The following is a 17456-nucleotide window of genomic DNA, read 5'->3' on the forward strand; positions in this document are numbered from 1 at the left end:
TAAGATGTTATTCAAACTGTTTATTAGCAGCTTTTATCTGATACTGTAAAACAACCAGAATTTTATCGCACCTACTGGGTTCGCCTAATGAAGCAGCTTAGTATTTTGCAGGTGGGTACGCATTATATCCGTGAGGCTTATCTCTCAATATCATGACCTATAGAACTGAGGTTCACGGAACGGGGGCGTTGACACCTCATTATTTCCTCCATTCCCTTAAGCACATGAAGAGTTGCAGTAGCTTACACTCCCCAATTTGTGACCCTGGAATATTGGAATACGATACTCATTCACGCATAGATGACACCACCATAAAGCCTGCTTAACCCAAAATGTCTAGTTAGTATTTCTGTCATTTTGAAATCATGCTTGTTGTAAATGATTTAAAAACAGTACAGTTTCGTATTTATGGTTTTTAACCATACAAGTTGCAAACAGTATCAGAACTGTAAAGGTAAAATATGTTCGTTACCGTAAATTTCACGTTTAATTGATCGGACAAACTGCTGCTGATTATTTTACCATAATTATGAAAGGAAAATCCTAACAGTGTATAGCGGAAAGTATTTATGTCCTAGAAATATATATTTTGTGATGCAAATTTGTGATTAACTGTCTCGAGTTTCATCTCAAACGTAAAGTGTATGGCACCCTTATTATGTCCTTAGGTAGGTTCTGTTATGCAAATTTGTGACATTAATTTTTAAACTGTCTTTAGTATCGTTTAAAGTTTTGTTACGTTTTCCTCAATTCGATTCGAAATTTTACAGCAGTTGTTGTATTATATGAGTACTCAATGAAGTTGATCCATGTGCGTTTTATTGCGCAGAAAGCTGTTTTTATTCTTGTTTTCATACCCTATTATTAAAATTTCACTCAAAAAATATTCGTTGTTAAATACATTAACGCACCACACATCGGAAATGTTAAACAAGCAAATAGCTTACAAACAAAGAATGATGTATTGACTTACGTCACGTGGTATAATGATTAATATGGGAGGGGGAAAGTGTATAGCTGCGACCGAAAGGGAATTCTTTATGTTCTTAAAAAGAACGCATAAGTTGAAAACAAAGGAAGAATTTTTCATCAAATTAAAAAACAAACAAGGCTCATACCATTTTTTTTCCTTATGTATGGGATGAAAACGCAATTCGAAGAAAATAAATAGGAAAATGGTGTTATTGTTTTCATGCAATTAGTTTCTTTTAAACAATTTGGATGGATGCCAAATAATGTTGTTTGATATTCTTTGTTTTAATTATTAACCATTTTTTTACAAAAGTGTTTAACATGCTTTTAAAAATAAGAATGGCTTTCATCTACTGACTTCTTAATGAAATTTCATAACATAATCTCATAATAAATGCTTTTCTGCATGTCTTCTGTTTGCTCAATTTTTAATTCAGCGCAAAACGAAACTAAAAACATGAAGTTCAAAAATTTGAACTTAATTAAATGGATGTTATGAAAATCATTCTAGTTTAGAATAAGTTGACCATCATTTTAATTAATCCAAATTTGTTAGTTATTATTTTTATTATAAATAATTTATTAGCTATTTACAAGCTATTGTATGATTAAAAATTATTTTTCACGTTTTTATAAATTTCCAAATGCGGTAATAATGATTTCTCTAAGAAAGAATTGGAATTAGCCAAGCTACTTCATACTATTACACGAATTAACAGTTTTTTTTTGCTTTTTTTATTTCGTTGTTTTTATTATTTCATAGGTGGTTACTAGTTAAGAGTAGATTTATAAAACATAGAATTTAACGGCTCAAAATCAAAAATTTAGAAGTATGGTGTTTTCAAATAAAAGAACAATGAGTGGGAGAAGCAATTACTGAATGGGAACAAGTCATAGTAAGAAAAAAACTATGATATACAGTGGAGCATCGTTTATATGACGATCACTTATACGACGTTTACATTTATACGACGATCTTATACGACGTTTACATTTATACGACGTTTTGGTGTGGTCCCAAATTATTCCTATTCATTTTAATGTATACATATATCGTTTATACGACTCACAGAATCGGTTATACGTCGGTTTTTAGATTTTGTTCACGCTTATTTAATTTTTTAAAAGGGCGGAATTTGCCAACATGAATGATACAGAAAAGGGTGCCAACAAGAATACTTGGATGACGACCGTAATTCTTACTAGATGACTGAAAAAACTAGACAATGTCATGAAGAGGCAAAAACGAAAAATTTTGCTATTCATCGACCAATGTCCAGCGCACCCATCGATACTAATTATTTTGGAAAATGTAAAAGCTCTCTTTTTTCCTGCAAATTGCACAAGTGCGCTTCAGCCATTAGATTTGGCCGTGATTAGAAATCTAAAATTGCATCATAGAAAGCAGTAAGTTCAACTCGCTATTCAAAGCATTGTAGAGACTAATAGCAAGAAAATATAATTAAAGGTAACATACATTCAAATTGCTCACTGCAATTTTTCTTCTTTGGTTATTTGTTTGTTTTGCTTTGTCTAATTTAGAAATTTATGTAAATCAACACGTTAAACATTAAAATTAACTGAAAACAGAGTCAGTTTCAGTTTTAGAAGTAAAAATCGATTATACGACATTATCGTTTATACGACGTTTTTCGGTGGTCCCTTCGTCGTATAAACGATGCTCCACTGTATTCATATAACTAGTTGAAAGTTATACTTTTATCAAGTTTTGGTGCAAGGCTAATGTGATTTGCTTGTTTTTAAAATGCAAATGATGTTACACGTTGTAGAATATATAGGGTTCTTCAAAAATAAATGAATAAATAAAATTAAAAAAATAAATAAAAATATAATAAATACAAAAGAAAAAAAGAAACAGAACACGTAGAAAAAAAGTAAATAACCGCGAAACTGGTAAAATTACCGTCTTATAAGGTAATGGCATTTATGGTTTAAAAAATATGTAATTATGTTTTCTAACACCAAAATCTACGGTATATGAAACCATTCACTTGGTTTTTCGGTTTGAATGGTTACATTTTATCGAAAATTCTGGTTTTCAAAATCATAATTCTTATCACCCCACATTTAGTTGAAAATACAAAACTGAAATGAATTCTTTTTATGGCGAATGAATGATTTTTATGCCATGCTCTAAAGCAGAGGTTCCCAAATGGTATTTCTCGGAATTCTATGGTTCCGTGAAAATGGTTCTAAGAGTCATGTTACAACTGTTTTTTTTTGTTAAAAACATTTTTGAAGCTCATAATTATATTTAGATCCAATCAATAAATCATTATACACTTAGTATTTCGGTAGCCTTTACGTAATTATTTAAAGTAAATTGCCAATGAAAAAAATGGCAAATATTTTTGGAAAAAAAAGCACTCGTATATATGTAACTTCACAAGTAACAACGAATTTAATAAATTATTGAAAGAGCATGCATTTATAAAAAATTGAATTAGTATTTTTCATTACGATTCTCTATTATATTACTAATTAAATGAAGTTAGTTCGTTAGTAAAGAAATGTGCTTCCTTAATAACCATTTTCAATGTTTATAAAAGTACTTTTTAGTTTTCATTTCAACGAAAACCATAATTTGGCTGATTTCATTCATTTTCAGTTTATGTTTATAGCTCAAAAACAAATTCATACATAGATTCAATTCCAGGATTGCTAATTCAGCTGTCGTAATTTAAAACCTAATTTAAGATTATTAATGATAAAGAGATGAAAGAATTTCATTCTTCTTATTAAATATTTTCTAAATAAAGTAGACCTTCATAGGTTAATACGTTCACATTAGTCTTTTATTCTATTTTATAACCGTCGTTGAACAGCCGACTAAATTTTAGGGTTTACGACTACCAATGTTTAACTTAGTAGCCTTGTAATTTTGAACCCGATCTAGAAGACAAAGGAACTTCCGGATCATGTATTGGGAGAAATTTGCCTTCGTAGAGGATTTTTTGATGGAACTAACCCGCATTTGCGCTACATGGATAGGAAGACCACGAGAACCTCCTACGGTTAACCTGACGGCAAAAGGATTCTAATCCATGATTCTTCTACCACTTAGGATATTTCACGTCAGCACAGTGGTCGGTGGAAGCCAGACACGGATTCGTATCTATATGCCATCGCTGTGACTCGAACCCGGTTCACCACATTGGAACGTGAGTGCTCTATCCCCAGAGCCACCGAAGCTCAATTACCGCGAAAAGAAAGTTGATCAGTTAGAGTTCCACCGGCTAAAAAAAGTGAGAAACGCTGCTCTAAGGTATCATGATGAAATTACCAAATTTTACCACATTTACCAAACTTTATCACATATTATAAAACCATGTTTTATTAATTTTTTTTTTACCAAATTCTTTACCAAAGCTCTTCGGTAAAAGTGACCAAACTTTTTGGTGTTCCCATAGAGCCACAAACACGTAAATTTTTACCACATTCTGGTAGTTTTGACCTTACTTTGTTTCAGTGAAATGAAAGGGTTAATAAAATAAATTTGCGAAAAAAATATTTTACCGTGGATTTCAAAAGATTCTGTTGATTCTGCAACTAAAATTATTGAGATAAAAGAAAATCCATTTGTAGCATTAACTCATAAATTTAATAAAATCTGAATATCTTTATCCTGGCTTATGCCTAAAAATGGAAGCATAAATTCTTTTCCTGCATAAGGAGAGCTAAATAGAATAATTTTATAAAAGAAAAAAAAACGATGAAACTGAACGATGAAGAAAATGAATCTATAAATAACTTCCTTATACCTGTTACATTGAAAATGTAGACCGCGCCCGTTTTTTGGGCGATAAAAAAAGCGGTACACTTCGGCACAGCTGCCATTTCATTTCTCTGTTGCCACTAACAAGTAACGAATTTTTTTAAATTATTAATATGACCACAAATATCTTTGCTAAGTTATTTACAAATAGTTCGAAAGGTGAATATCCTAATGAAATATTTATACAAATGCTCATTTTAGATGCGTATACAGCACGGCAATGTTGTTTATTGTATGATAATGTGTAAAAATGTATTTATTTTATTTCGTAAAATATCTTTCGCAATGTTTTTTTTTATAAAATTAGGAAGGTATCAGGTTTGATGGGTGAAGAGTTTTTACGACAGTGGAAACAGGATTAACTGAAGAAAAATTTGAAAGAGTGCTTAAAAAAGTCAAAATGCATAAATTATAATCAAAATGCAAGAAAATGGATATCTTATTAATAATAAATATGCAAGGAAATGGACCAATATTAATAATTAATAAATAAGGACTAATATTCTTTGTAGAATTTTTTATTATATTGTAGGAGCAATACTATAATATATTTTCATAATTATGTTAATAGCTTTAATTTATTACATTTTTTAAAACGTTAGAAACTGTTGATTGAACTCATCACTTAAATCTATGTGCTTAATTAAGACTTCGATAGTTTTTTTGTTACATAAAATAATGCTTTTTAGGGAATAGTTGACTCCTATGATTTTGTAACAGCTTTTTAAGACTGTTAAAAGTTTTATTCGTCTTATTACTTACTATGAAAAGGGTACAAAATGTCAGTATAAAGAAAAATCGCAATATTCGTCAAAATGAAAAGTATTTGTGATCATTTATTCTAATTCATCATCATAATTTCTTAAAAATTTAAAAGATATTTTTAAAAATTTAATAATTTTTTAAACATCTGAGCTAATTTTCAGTTTTAAAGTTCAGACGAGCCCTCTTGCAATAAGATATAATTTAAAACTTAGCTTTGTGTTTCAGCCAAACTGAAAAAACATCCGGATCAAATAACGGTAAAAAGTACCGGCAACTCTTCTTTTTACCATAAAATTGCATTTTACCGGAACATGTTACTGGTCAAAAAACTGAAATACCGCAACTTTTGCAATAAAAATTACTATAAAGTGACTGAATCTTTCGCATTAAATAAATATTACTGTAAAAATTACGGTATAATATTTTACTGTAAAAATGCATTTTGCGGATGATGTACCCAAAGTAACATTACTTTATACTGTAATTTGATCGGGAATTTTTTACAGTGCATTCAAACTTTGAATTTTTGCGAGTAGCTATGGCCAAACATAGAAGACAGTATGCTTTTTTTTAACAAAAGGGAGGGATTATCACTTTTTTTATTGTCAAGGTTGCAAAGGTTAATAGGTTGTAATAAATAAGTGATCATAAAATCTTTTTCCGCTTGTTGGTCCCAATTAAACGCAAAAGCCAAAGTTAGACTAGTCGACGGTAATTTCTTTTTATTTGTGAATGTTTATTTTCTAGTCTTAGATGATGAAAATCAATTATGAAATTCATTTTGTCTATTTACCTTTGGGTAATAAAATCGAAATTTATATTTTGGTATAACATTCCTCTATAACTCTTTGGGCTAAATGAAAAGGCTTTAGTCGGTTTCAAGTTTATTTAGCGAATACCAGAGAAAATCTGATGCAGGAAGTACTGCACATAACTGCACTGAAATTGAATGAACACCAAATACTTCTTAGAACTTTTGAGTACTTATTTCTTGAAACATTTGGTATTTTTGAAAAAAAAAATGGCTCTCACTTTGAAATCTGGAACAGGTTTCAGATGGATTACTCATTTCAAAAAATTATATAAGACTCACAAAGTATCCTCCATTATGCTAATGCCACCATGTCATCATTTAAAGTTTAGGAAAGTAAAGGATTTGCTTACTACAAACATTAGGAGCATATTTATAGTTAACATATTGGGGGACATTTTGCAATTTTTTTTTTAATTTTTAGAATTTAGGAATTCATTTGAAACTTGTTTCAAATTACAAAATGATAGTCAAATATTTCAAAGATATACATAGATGTGAAGAAATAAATACCTAAAATTTTTAAGAAGCATTCGTTCAGTCCAAATCATGCTACGTTAAGAGCATTAATATAGTTAACAAAATGAAATATGTTGCGAAGTTTTTACAATTTTTTGCAATGGGGAATTCATTTGAAACTTGTTTCAGATTACAAAACTTGATTCAGATTACATTTTTTCCCAAAAATACCAATATATTTCCAGAAATGAGTACTGAAAACTCAAGGAGAATTTGTTTACTCGCGCTAAAAGCACGCATGTGTAATTAAAGTAATAAATAACGATTCACGATTTTTTTAAAACATTTTTTGAAATGAGGAAACAGTTTTGATCTTGTTTCATATTATAAGATGAGAGGCAATTTGTTTCAAAAATATCTATATGTGTCCAGAAATAAGTACTCAAAATTTTTAAGAAGTAAATTTTTAGTCCAAACAGTGCTACGTTATGAGCAGACATAAAAAAACAAAAAAGGTGCATTTTGCAAATTTTTTATAATTATTGGCAATGAAAAATTCATTTGAAACTTGTTTCAGATTAGAAAGTTAGCGTCAAATTTTTCAAATATATCCATAGTTGTGAAGAAATAAGTACCCAAAATTTATAAGAAGCATTTTTTAAGTCCAAACCATGTTACTTAATGAGTCATGCTGCATCATCCTTACTAAGAGCTTATCATTGGGGTTGAACTCTCATCTATACTGAGAAAGTTGGGTGTAGCGCTCGTCCTATAGACGAGAGGCCATCGATCCGAAGTGGGGTGAAGCGCTCGTTTCTCCCCTACTCATGAGCAAATATAATCAAAGTATTTTGTTAAAATAAATCGTGATTGTCGAGTGATATTTAGCTAGTTAGGATATTGAATAATTGGTACCTGCAAGTGAGATCATCGTCGTTTTCGATTCAAAAGTCAATCAGGTTCGACACACTCGCGTAGAGTCGCTAACAGGTAATCGGATTTAAATCACATGATTATGCATAATCACTTTACTTCTTCTCGAGCTGCAAGTACCCAATTAGGGAAAAAAGTAGCTAAAAAACTAAGCATTTTTAAAACTTATTTATTTTATTGCATGTTTTAAAGCAAGAAATGCTTGAATTTATAAAAAATCAAGTATTTCCTTACATGAGAAAGCCAAATTGAATTTTGTTGCCATAAGAATTTAGTAGCAAAAAAAGAAAATCGCTGCCTAAGAGTGGGGAAAAATCTTCAAAACCTCCTGTATATAAATGATTTTTCTTTGAGGGCTTTTAATACAGCTTCATAAACGAATTGATTTAGAAAAACAATTCTTGTAAATTTAAAAATTAAAAAAAATATCATTAACTATTTTAAGTTACAAATATAAAATAATATTGCGCATCATATCGGAAATATATTAAGATATGCTACTAAGCAATTTTCTTAACTGATTTGATAAAGTGAATATTATAAGTGTTTATCGCACGAGCAGTTACTAAAAATAAAGAAATATAATTGAAAAATAGAAAAAGGAACAATCTTTGAACTCCTTCGAATCGAAAATATATTTCCTGATGATTTTAATCTTTATAGAAACATTTCAATTTAAATTTATCAAAATGAATTTGATAGCTTATCATCTAAATATGCGGTAAAGCTTTCTATTGAAGTTTTTACTCAATATGAACGATGCTTTTAAGACTTATCTTCATATCTCTTACTTTGTTTGAAGCACTGTAGTGGTTTATTAAGCAATACCAATTTATTCATGAGTAAATAAATAAAAAAATTTCTCGATAGAATACTAAGAAAGTGACTGTAACCATTCTTATCTTAAAGTAGTAGCTTTTAAGGTAAGATATGTGTAAGTAATTTGTTGGTGAAGATACTAGTGAAAAAAAAATGCAGGTGAATATTATACTGACGTGAAGATATTTGTGAAAAATGTCAGTTTTTGTTTAAAAACGAGATTTTGGTTTTCATTAAAATTTGTAATTTTGTTGAATTAGGTTTAGCTATAGTCTTTAATTAATAAACACAGAAATTAATAACTCAATAAACAAAATAAATAAAAGCAAGAAATTAAAAATATATTGGAGACTTATTTTTCTTCGTCTTCCATTGTTTTATCAAAGAGTACAAAGAGCATAAGAATCGTAAAAACTTGAGAATAACAATAACAGGAATAATAATAATAATTCGCGTTTAAAAGATTCAAGAATCGTTATCTATTTGGCATAGAACTATATGCTTAATTTAAACATTAATTTAAAATCCTTGCATATCGCATTTTACAAATTGATGCAGTAGAAAAATATTCATATCATTAGATATTTTCCAAAAATATAATGATATTTTATTTAAAATTAAAATGCAAAATTAACTCAATTTCTCACTGAAAAAAAAGTATGGTCAAAACTACCAGAATATAGAAAAACCGTGTATGTGGCTCTATGGGAGCAAGAAAAAAATAGGTAATTGTTTTTACCGAAGCTCTTTGGTAAATATTTCGGTAAAACTAACACCAAGAAAATATGATTTCATAATATGTTATAAAATTTGGTAGTTTTATCATGATACCTAAGAGCATGGCATAAGAACCATTTATTCAGTTGAATTTACTTTTCAGTTTTTTTTTCACTAATTCATCCTTTGATCAAGGTACTTGTGGTGTGGAAGTCCTCGCTGTCTGTGTAATCTAGAAATAAAAACAGGAGATTAATTAATGGGCACATAACCAAATTAAAATCATCATGGATGATTCAGACTGTGCTTAGAAAATAAATAAAAGTGTAAGATTAGGAAAATGAATTCTTCCTCAACGAAAGTCATCATATAAATATGTTCAACTCTATATCATATTTGACTATATATATTACAACGAACAGAATAAATCCCAATATAATTTCTTGATAACTCAACTTGATATTCAAATGTAAATTGAGTCATGCATAAAGATCAAAGCTTAGTCAAATATTTATTTGGTAATAAAATGTGTTGTTAATTCAACTCTCTATTCAATGTGAATATTGCCATATATTACGTACAACTCTTTGACAATATCGCCAAGAAAAAGTTTATGTACGCACCATTGAACTTTATTCAAATGCTCATCATTGAATCATTTGTAAAAAAGGGCAATTGGCCTCTGGGAGGCGTCTTCCATGAGAATTTCATAATCAAAAATTCGATTAAAATTTGCAGCTTCACAATTCAGCGTTTTGTCTTAAAAGTTTCTGTTCAGTTTGTTAAAGAATCTATCTTAATCTTTCAATTCCAAGGTCTAAGTGAATATCACCGTTCCTTTGATACCATCTCGCATTTGTTATTTTTCTTAGAAAAATATTCTGTTGGTTAGTGAGTGTTTAAAGCTCACTCTTTGTAATATTACAGCATCCCGGAAAGGCGTAGGTCATAATTGATCTAAACATGGAAACAAATAGTATTCTTTTTAGTTACAAAACATGAACTTGTTTGGTTTAATGTTCATTGTGACTAGTTTGAAAAGAAACTGACAAGTAATGTTCTTCAAATATGTTTTAATGTCTTAGGTTTCTATTAAATAGTACGGATGGGTGTCAATAAGAATTGTCAAGAACTAACTTAGGATTGTGTAGTCACACATAAATTTCTTATAAAATTGTAAATACAAACTCTTAAGTATTATGCTAAATATAAATTCGTCTTTATTAACCTTTTGGAATGCTAGAAACAAGTCTGTTAGAAAATCTCATAAGTACTTAAAATTATTATTATGAGTCATTATTAATTATTATTATTAAAATTATTAATTATTATGAATGGATTTGAAACACACAATTAATGTTCTAATAGAATATTAGAAGCAAAACTGTATAGAAACTCACAAGTATCCCACTATCAACAAGTGTACAAGTATCACACTTTGGACAAGTGGGGACATAACAGGGACAAATTTGCAATAAGAACAGTAAGCGCACAGTAAAAATTGCACAATATATATAAAAACTCCTTAGAACTGTATTGAAATAAAGATTATGTTAAATGATCTTATATAACAATTTTACTTCTCAATGTCTTAGAGCTAGTTTCATATTTTAATAATTGCTACATTAAGGCAAATTGTATAACCAGGTTTGAAATTTACATCACGCTATTTTGTATAGAAAAAAAAAATTAAAAATAGGAAAATAGACATTGTAATATATTCATTTTTTTCACTCATCGTTTTCTATTTTATAGAGTGTTACTCGTGAAAGAAATACTTGTACAACGTTTTATTTGGAAAGCTACAGTTATCGAGATTATAATCCAGTTCATCACTTTTTCATTATTTCCTTAAAGAGGCGAAAAAATGCCATTATTTTATTGTTGAAAGCAAAAATGGGGAAAATCAAAAATGAAAAGCGCTTGAGTAAATGGAGCAATGAATTATTTCAAAAAACTATAATTGATGTAATTTTTAACCAATTGAGAGTTTGCAACGTCTAAAGACGCTTTCTGACCTATTGTTCTTCCTGAAAAAGCATTAGTTTTTTGCTATTCCAAGAAAAAGTTGAATATTGCGGAGAAATTTCAGTACGAACTTGTCTAAGTGCAAAACCCCAAGGTCGATTGGATACGAAATAATTTATTTTAAGAAAAGAAATTCCGTTATTGAAATGTAATAACAAATAGTTTATTAAAAATGGATACTACTCATTAAGACGTTTTTAAGTAAAAATAAACTTTAACTATAAATTACTTAATTACAGTTGATGTCATTTAAAACCGGCCTAGGATTTGAGACATCTAATGAAGCTCTTTAATCTGTTGTTTTTCCAAATGAATCACCAGTTCTTTTTTGTTATTCAATAAGAAAGTTGCTGAGGAGAAATTTCAGTACGAACTTGCTTAAGTGCAAAATCCTAGCTCGGTTGGATGAGGAATGATTTATTTCAAGAGCGGAACTTTTCTTTAGGCGATTTAACTATAATAATATACAGTCTGTTCTAATAGGCATCATTCATTAAAACATTTTGCAAAATAAAAAGTATCCTTACTGATAAATTTCTAAAATAATTTGTAGTTGACCTAATTTATGACTGAATGAGCGTTCGGATGCTCTTTAAGGTTGTTTTTCTTTCCGTAACACCAGTTTCTCTCTTGTTATTCAATGAGAAAATTATTAAGGAGGAATTTCTACACAAATTTGCTCAAATGCAGAACCCTTGGTCGGTTGGATATGGAATCATTTATTTCAGGTGGAGAACTTTTCTTACTGTTATTGCAAAAGTAATAATATACAGTCTGTTTCAAATGGGTACAACTCATTAAAAATTTTATCTTAAACTGTTATTTTTTCTGCTAAAACACCTGTTTTTCTATTGGTATTCACCGAGAAAGTTGCGTATTCTATACTAACTTGCCCAAAAGCAAAAGTCTAAGTCTGTTGGATTTGAAATCAATTTTGTCAAAGAGCATATTTCCTACCATTATTAAGACAACTTTAGCATGCAGTCTGTTACCAATATAGGTTACAATCATTAAAACATTTTAAGGAAGCAAAGATAACTTGAACGCGAAAACATTGAAGTCAACAGAACTGATTTATAGTTCTTAGGACATGAAATTATTATTTTTTATTTATTATTTAATACGTCCTACCGTTATGGGAACTGTAGTTACATATGACTTAAGAATAATGAGTACTACTTATTAAAGCAATTTGTTAATAATTTTAATGAGCAGCTTCATAGCTTCTTGAGGAACGGAACTATTCATTTCAAGAGCACTAGCACATTTATTACTGCCATTATAACTGTTGTAAAATACAGTGATTTGCCAATGGGAGAAAGTGATAAGAGATTTTAAGGAATAAGAATACAACTTTTAAAGTGAAGAAGCTTTAACAGACAGTCCGCATTCATTAATTTTCTTAGTCATGAAATATATGAGGGGCAAATTTGTAATATTGTAGCCAGTCTAATGTTAATTTTATTTTATTTAATTTTATAACCGTCATTGAACAGAAAACCCAATTTTGGGTTTACGACTACTAATTTCCCATACCGTAGCCTTGTAATTATGAACCCAATCCAGAAGACAAGGTAAGTCCTGGATAAAATACTCGGCAAAAATTGCCTTCGTGGAGGACTTTTTGATATAACTAACCCGCATTTGCGTTACACGGAGAGGAAAAAAAGAAAACATCCAAGGTTAGCCCGATGGCAAGGAGACTCTAAAACCCACGATCTGTCTACCACTGGGGATATTTCACGTCAGCATTGTGTTCGTTGCGATTCGTGTGCGAAATTCGTATGGACCTGCCATCGGTGGGATTTGAACCGGAGTCAAGTGATTGGGAGGCAAGTGCTCTATTCCCTGAGCCACCGCGGCTCTCATTCCTTTAATTTTGCAACCGTCGTTAAACAGCCGACCCAATTTCGAGTTTACGACTACGAATTTTCAACCCCGTAGCCTTGTAATTTCGAACCCAATCCAGAAGACAAGGGAACTCTTAGATCAAATATTGGTAGCAATTTGCCTTTGATGAGGGTTTTTTGATGGAATCAACCTGCATTCGCTTTACATGTTGAGGAAAACCACGAAAAAGTCCCACAATTAGCCTGACGGCAAGGGGAATCTAACCCATGATCCGTCTACTATTGAGAATATTTTACACCAACACTTTTGTTTCGACCAGTCATCGTTAGGATACGAACATCATTGGAAGGCGAGTGGTCTACCCGCTGAGCCGTTACAGGTCCATTCCTCTGATTAAATATTTTCAAATAAAACAATAATTTATTGGTTTATATGTTCGCAATTATCTTTATCATGTCGGGGTTCCGCCGAAAGGTTGATCATTTAGGTTTCCATAGCTGAAAAAAATCAGGAACCGCTGCTCTCGTGATCTTGAGGATTTCCGAGAGAGAATTAGAGAGATCGAGAATTTCTGTATTGAGAATTTCTTTTACCTTTTTTTATAAGAAATTTGTGCATTACAGAAAAATAAATAAATAAAATAAATTAGTAAAAATAAATACATGTTTCCTCAGCTAATAGCAAAAATAGGCGAAAATTCTGTTGTTTTTCACTCTAAGTACAGGTGCTACTTATTTAGCCGTACCCTTTTCAAGAATGAAAGCTTTAACAAAGAAAAGCTGTAAAGTCACCATTTGTCTGTATCGTCACTCTTTTGTATATCGTTTTGGAAGAATTAAATGTTTTACGAGGGTTGCTATTTATATTTCTGGCCTTGGCAACAGTATTTGTTGCTAGGCGACCGCAGACGATTTTAATCGAAAGTTTGATATTTTTAAACATAAATTCAGCAGACGATTTACCATTATAGCTTCATTTGTGTTGTTGACAGTAATTTGAAAAGTTCTTCTCTTTCAAAAAATGGAATTGAATCGTGAACATTTTCGTGCCATTATTTTTCATAACTTTCGACGTGGATTGTCAAGACAAGAGTGCTTCGATGAACTTAATTCTTTATTCAGCGATAAAGCGCCATCCTACAGCACTGTAAAAAATTGGTATAACGAATTTAATCGTGGTCGATGTTCGATCCAGGACGAATCCCGTGCAGGTCGTCCAAAATCCGTTGTTGTGCCAGAAAAGATCGATGCTGTGCGTGAACTGATAAAGCAAGATCGTCATGTGACATACCGTGAGATAGAGGCGTCTTTGGACATTAGTATGACTAGCATCAATAAAATATTGCATGAACATTTGAGCGTAAAAAAAATTTGTTCGCGTTGGATCCCGCATAATCTGACAAACGCTCAAAAAAAGGCTCGTGTCGATTGGTGCAAGGAAATGTTGGAAAAATACGTTCAAGGTACATCAAAGGCTGTGTATAACATCTACACAGGTGACGAATCATGGATCTATGCATATGAGCCGGAAACAAAACAGCAATCAACTGTATGGGTCTTCCAAGACGAGGCAAAACCAACAAAAGTTGTTCGAGGAAGAAGCACATCGAAACAAATGATTGCCTGTTTCTTCGGCATTAACGGTCATGTGGCAACAGTGGCGTTAGAGCAACGCAGGACGGTCAATTCTGAATGGTACACGACCATTTGTTTGCCAGAAGTCATCGGAGAAATTCGAAAAAAGCAGAAGAACAGGCGAATCATTCTTCATCATGACAATGCGAGCTCTCACACATCGACTCAAACAAAGGCATTTCTGACGGAGCGAAAGATCGAACTGATGGGTCATCCGCCGTACAGCCCTGATTTGGCACCCAATGACTTCTTCTTATTCCCACACATCAAAAATAAATTACGTGGACAACGATTTTCGACCCCCGAAGAAGCGGTTGATGCATTCAAAACGCATGTTTTGGAGTTACCTCAATCGGACTGGAAAAAGTGCTTTGAAAATTGGTTCAAACGCATGCAAAAGTGTATTGATCATCATGGAGAATATTTTGAAAAACAATAAAACCAATTTCTATCCTACATATTTGTTTTTTCACTATTAGGCCAGAAATATAAATAGCAACCCTCGTAGTTGACCATTATTACATAATAAAGAATTTTGTTTCGATTTTCATTTGCGTTCTATATTCTCCTTTTTTCCCCCTGAGGTCTTGAGGTATGTCTGAGGTTTTCTTTAGTTGAAAGGATCTCCTTGTGTAAAATGTGAGATTAATAATAATAATAAAAATTGCTTAATGCTACCTTGATTTAATTTTAAAATTTTGCTATAATAATTGTTATTTAAAAATCCAGAACTTATCATCCGTTACAGCAAATGGTAAATATGCTTCAGTAAATATCCCTAGTCATTGATGGATCAGAAATTGGAGTCAACTTGTCGCCGAGCTAAGCATAAGAGGTTTTCTTTTTTACGAAACGCAAATACAGATTAAATTTAACTTATTTGACTAATTTAACTTAAAAAGTGAAGTTGAGTTTCTTTCTGCGTGCTCCAAGAGTTTTCCTTGTCTTCTGGCTTTGGTGCAAAATTACAAGGGTACAGCTGAATATTTGATACGGATCAACTGTTTAATGCCAGTAATTAAATAAAAGTATTTTGGAAAGGAAGGAGTTGTATTTATTCTATATAGTTTGATTTTGATTCAAGGGCAAAATTTTTTTCATTTTTGCATTTAAAATTGAAAATGAACGTAAGTAGGAAATTTAATTATGCAATTATATATGTAAGAGTCATTAAAAAATATTAAATCATCAACTTACACAAGTATCGCTATTTTATTCTTAAAACTACTTTTTATCTTGGTTTTATCTAAAAAATTTACGAGCAATACAGATGAAGCGAAAAATGCAGACGAGTATTTTACATTTATTGTTTTTTTTTTCTTTCTAAAAACTAGGTAAGCTTTAATTAAATAAACGTGACTTTAAAATTCTTCGCATTTCATTTTTAGTGCATAGTTTTATAGTTTACACAGTTTCTTCTGGGATTTTTGCCTTATTAAGTCCTGTAATAGCTACATTACTATTGCATTTAAATATTGCTGAAAAAAATTTGAGATATAATAACATAATTGAGATATAATTACACAATTGTTTTATTCAAGAAAATTCTGAGTATGTCCCTTTCACAGAATTAAGTTTTAAAAAAAAAAATTTTTTTTTTCATATGCATAATTTCATTTTTTTCCCTTGAGAGTTAAGCGTTTGAGAAATTATTGAATTTCAGAACAGAAATTTGCGAAGGTACCAAGGTATGATTTACTCAATAGAACATAATTGTTTTATTTCCGAAAACTTTTGATACACCCCCACACAGATAGTTTTGAAAAAGCGGAATGATTCTAAGCAGATCATGTTACCGGAACTTTTATGTTTAACTCAAAAATTATGCCCTTAAACAATAGTTTAAAGTTCTATTTTAGTAAGGCAAAATTACACAAGGTAAAACAGAAAACAGCAATAAGATAAATTTCAACCTTATTATAAAAAAATTATTAAAATTGCAAATTTGGGTAAGGTATCAAATGAAAAGACATTTGTTAGTTAACAAGCAATTTTAAGCACCACAATTGAAAAAAACAATCAAATTTGTTTTATTGATTTTGGGGAATAAAAAATAAAAATGTATTATTAGATTTTTATTTCTCGTCAATTTTTTTAAACTCATTTTGAAATTTGCTCTACTCACATAGTTTAACAAGATGTAAAATTTTTTTAAACCCTTAAACTTTGCATAATTTTTTCATCATTTTTAATTTTAAATATTAAAAATTAACAAATACACATTTAAAAGATTATTTAGTTGGTACAATTTCTTATATGGCTGATCTAATTTTTTTTATTAATATTATCTCTGTGTTNCTCACCCGCACACTGACTGCAGCCAGTGATGCTTGACATCGGTGATCTGCTGGGAACCGTGTCTTAACGATCAGTCCGCTGCGGGACTGCATTAGTATATCTATATATATGCATTAATATATTTATATATATGTATATTATCTCGTTAAGCAAGCAATTTTAAGCACCACAATTGAAAAAACAATCAAATTTGTTTTATTGATTTTGGGGATTAAAAAATAAAAATGTATTATTAGATTTTTATTTCTCGTCAATTTTTTTTAACTCATTTTGAAATTTGCTCTACTCACATAGTTTAACAAGATGTAAAATTTTTTAAACCCTTAAACTTTACATAATTTTTTCATCATTTTTAATTTTAAATATTAAAAAT

This window comes from Parasteatoda tepidariorum, chromosome 9 (genome assembly GCF_043381705.1).
Source record: "Parasteatoda tepidariorum isolate YZ-2023 chromosome 9, CAS_Ptep_4.0, whole genome shotgun sequence".
Classification (NCBI taxonomy): domain Eukaryota; kingdom Metazoa; phylum Arthropoda; class Arachnida; order Araneae; family Theridiidae; genus Parasteatoda; species Parasteatoda tepidariorum.